Source organism: Scyliorhinus canicula, chromosome 1 (genome assembly GCF_902713615.1).
Source record: "Scyliorhinus canicula chromosome 1, sScyCan1.1, whole genome shotgun sequence".
Taxonomy (NCBI): domain Eukaryota; kingdom Metazoa; phylum Chordata; class Chondrichthyes; order Carcharhiniformes; family Scyliorhinidae; genus Scyliorhinus; species Scyliorhinus canicula.
This window is the reverse complement of record NC_052146.1, coordinates 78,679,740-78,684,251: the sequence shown is the minus strand read 5'-3', so window position 1 is coordinate 78,684,251 and position 4,512 is coordinate 78,679,740. Positions and strand designations below refer to the sequence as shown.

Sequence of the window (4,512 nt, the reverse complement as noted above, 5' to 3'; positions counted from 1 at the left end):
TCTTGGCTCTATTAGCCACAAAGGCATGGAAATGCAAATCTATCGATATAAAAGCTGCCTTCTTGCAGGGGCATCAGCTCCAGAGAGACATTTTTCTCCGTCCTCCTAAAGAGGCAGCTAACACAGAAGGGGTGCTCTGGAAGTTGAACAAATGTGTATATGGATTAAATGATGCGCCTAGAGTCTGGTATTGTTCGGTTCGGTCAGTTTTGTTAAAGTTAGGCTGTTGCCAATTGAAAGCAGATCCGGCAATGTTTTACTGGAACTATAAAGGAAATCTTTCTGGCATCTTTATGATGCATGTCAATGATTTTTTGTGGGGTGGGACCAGTGATTTCAAAGCTATTGTAATCTCTGGTTTGAGGAAAGAATTCAGGGTTGGAAGTCAGGCGTCCGGTGCATTTAAATATATTGGACTGGAAATCGGACAGACTAAGTTAGGGCCAACTTTACATCAGCAATCTTATTTGGAAAGCATCAGCCCAATAGCAATTGGTCGTGGCCGGGTTTCACAAAAAGATGCAATGATTTCAAAGATGGAAAAGAGCAACTGCGAAGTTTAATTGGGCAACTGAATTGGTTAGGTTGACAGACTAGACAGGACGTGAGTTTTGATATCTTAGAATTGAGTACAAAAATGAATGATCCCAAAGTGGAAGACATAATAAGAGCAATTAAAGCGTTGGTCAAACTAAAAATGTAGGAGTGTGTTTTGAGGTTCCCGGTTTTAGGTGACCTTAGGCACTTGAAACTCATAGTTTATAGTGATGCGTCCTATGCAAATTTATGTGATGGGGTTTCCAGTGCAGTAGGTTTTACAATTTTCCTTTTGGGGAACAATGGTAAATGTTGCCCTCTTGTGTGAGAAACAAAGAAAATAAGGAGAGTGGTCAAAAGCACTTTGGCTGCTGAGACATTAAGCCTTGTAGAGGCGGTGGATATGGCCTTTTATATATCTCAGATATTGACAGAAATTTTGGGATTAGGGGATCTAGGTAATATACCTATTGAATGTCACATTGACACTAAATCCCTCTGGGAAAATATCCACTCTACAAAAAGTGTAAATGAAGAAAGGTTAAGGATAGACATCGCAAGTTTGAAGCAGATGTTGGACAGAGGGGAAATAGAAAAAATTAAACGGCTCAACAGTAGCTATCAATTGTCAGACTGTTTTACAAAAAGAGGGGCTAACTCACAGAACGTTTGGATATTGTTGATGAAGGGCACCTGTTTCTGTGACTGTTTTTTTTCCAAAAATAAAAAAAAAGAATGGGGAAAATTGCATGTGTGTTTTTGAATTTCTTGGAATTTTGTTTCCACCTAATTATTTTTTTCTCCAAGGAAGGGAGACTGTTAAGTAATGGGTGAAGAGACATTCCAATTAATTGTCTCATTTATGCTAAGTATCCAATAATTGACACTAATATGTAAAGGGGCTTCAGGTGGCCTTTGTGTCAGGTGATGTGATGTTAGAGTTTTGTGCAGACTCTGTTGAAGTAAATTAAAGGTGTTTGTGGAAAAGGAGCAGAACCTTTGACTCTTTGTACAACAGCAGCTAAACGTATCACAAAAGTGACTGCTTGCTCCCAGGCCAAGTTGGAGTTGAGGGAGCATACGAACATACTCTTCTGTATTCGTGTTTGTTCCTTGTTGGAACAAGGTCACTTTAAGAGTTCAATCATGTGATGTACTGATGACGCCATCGGCAATTTGGGTGGACTAACAGTCAGTCTGTTCTAGCAGCCTGTGAGAAAACACCTTCCCAATAAAGTTCTTCCTTGTTTGTACGTTCGTGGTCTGCAAGCCTATCCTTCAAGGATACCACAAAGAAAACTGCCGACCAGGAGGTCGGAACCACACTGGCAGATTCCCGTAGAAGATGAAAAAAAATACAGATCCGTGCAGAGACATCTGAAAAGGACTGAGGAATGAAAAACTTTGCTGCACCAAAGCTAGCAATGGAGGGATGCAAATAATAACAGCAACCATCGAAGGACCCAAAATATAACCAAAGATTTCAATGAAAACAGCACCAAAAGAATTTTGCCACGTGCCCGGACCTGAAAGTTCTGGAACAGTGCTCTCTCTACTCTGAGTAGCAAGTAAAGTAACAAAGAACCCTCCAGTAATAGTTTCGAGCTGGGGGTGTTGCAAACGTGGAAATGAACAAACTGAGCTACAGGTTACCTTGTTTACAAGGGAAAAAAAGAAGTGAAATAGTGCTAAAACCTTTGCAGCACATTTGGGAGTACACAAGCCTTCCCTGAATAAAATAGGACCATGTGATGAAAACACATACACTGAAGGATTCAAATACTTGGTCCGGCGAACAAAATTTAGGTGCACTTGGTATTCCTGACTTTCCTGAACACGATATTGTGGGGCGGTGGGGGTGGGGGTTTTCAACTTCCTGCAAAGTCTGTTGCAACCAGAAAAACCAGGCTGGAAAACCTATGATGAGATTGATGAAAATATCAGGGACACTTCTCATCCAAACCTTTGGTCATCACCAAGGGATTCAGGTTCCAGAAACGCAATCAACAAGGTGGTAAATCAATCACACAGTTCGTAGCTACTTTCAAGAAATTAGCCGAATATTGTGAATTTAGAGATGCCTTATACCAAGCATTTTCAAAGTCGGGGTCGTGACCCGTGGGTGGATGATGGCTGTGTGTCGGGAGGGTCGCGGAGCCGTCCATCGGGGCGCCCGATCGAGCAAATTTGCACACAACAGGCACAGCAGCAGGCGTTTAACAATGCCAGCTATGAGCGGCCTCCAAAAAGGGCACGACCATCTAAAAAAAATGCGGCCGCACTGTGCGTGCATGCCCGCTCATCGATGCACATGCGCAGAGTTTGCGCGTGCACACCTATGAGTTTTTAAAATTTAGAGTACCCAATTCAGTTTTTTCCAATGAAGGGGTATTTAGCATGGCCAATCCACCTAGCCTGCACATCTTTGGGTTGTGGGGGCGAAACCCACGAAAACACGGGGAGAATGTGCAAAATCCACACGGACAATGATCCAGAACCGGGATTGAATAGGGCAGCACGGTAGCATTGTAGGGCAGCACGGTAGCATTGTGGATAGCACAAATGCTTCACAGTGCCAGGGTCCCAGGTTCGATTCCCCGCTGGGTCACTGTCTGTGTGGAGTCTGCACGTTCTCCCCGTGTGTGCGTGGGTTTCCTCCGGGTGCTCCGGTTTACTCCCACAGTCCAAAGATGTGCAGGTTAGGTGGATTGGCCATGATAAATTGCCCTCAGGGTCCAAATTGCCCCTTAGTGTTAGGTGGGGTTTCTGGGTTATGGGGATAGGGTGGAGGTATGGGCTTGGGTAGGGTGCTCTTTCCAAGAGCCAGTGCAGATTCGATGGGCCGAATGGCCTCCTTCTGCACTGTAAATTCTATGAAACCTCGGCGCCATGAGGCTGCAGGGCTAACCCACTGCACCACTGTGCTGCACCGCGCAGTGTGGCCGCATTTTTTGAAGGCCGCTCGCAGCCGACATTGTTAAAAGTCGGCTGCTGCTCACTCGGCCCGGTTCGGAAGTGCTCGGTTCTTCTGAACAAAGCTAAGGCCGTGTCCCCCCCCCCCCCCCCCCCCCCCCCCCGGCGACTAGCACCATCGGACTCACCAGCAGAGATCCAGCACCATGGCCTCCACCTTGGAACTCGCCTGTACCTACAGCGCACTCATCCTACACGACAACGAGGTCACCGTCACCGAAAACAAACTGAATGCCCTGAATGCCCTGGTGTGACCATTGAGCCTTTCTGGCCTAGTCTGTTTGCCAAGGCATTGGCTAATATTGACATCAATAGTCTGATCTGCAATGTTGGTGCTGGACATCATGCCCCAGCTGCTGCAGCTGTTGTTTACACCGCTGCTCCTGTTGCTGCTGAAGAGAAAAAGGAAGAGAAGAAACAGGAAGAATCTGAAGAGTCTGACGATGACATGGGCTTTGGTCTCTTTGATTAAACGTGCCGTGCAACAACGTTGTTACAATTTACAAAAAATAAATAAAAATGGAATATAAAAGCCGGCTGCTGCGGCTGTTGCCCGTGAATTTGTGCAATCGGAGACGCAGATTTTAAGAAAAATTCTATGTAATTTCCTGCCTGAAGGGAGGTAGAGAGCAGGTCATGCCCCCGAACGTCGCCATCACGTGCTTTGGGCATGATATACCGTCAATTACCACGAGACGTGAATGGTGAAACAATCGAGGCTTTATTGCACAAGATGTTGTGCCTCCTGCAGCTGGCACCAGAATGGAAGAAGCGCAGGAGAGCATCCACTTTTATACACCGCCTGCTGGGCAGAGCCAGCAGGCTGGGATTTACTGTGGTACCTGTAATACATGGGCAGTACCGTAATACATGCAATGTGTTACCAGTGGTGTTTACCACAGGGCACGATTGCGATTCCTCCATTTTGTCAGCAGCAAACAAAGGTAAGAGAAAATGGTGGGTCGCGAAGGTCGACCGGCAAAGGTGGCAAAGATCAGACGG

The 4,512-nt window shown here is 45.7% G+C and overlaps 1 pseudogene; it reads left to right on the top strand.

Moving 5' to 3' along the window:
* The first annotated feature begins 3,656 nt into the window (after positions 1-3,656).
* Positions 3,657-4,015, top strand: LOC119964349 (annotated as a pseudogene).
* The last annotated feature ends 497 nt before the right edge of the window (positions 4,016-4,512 follow it).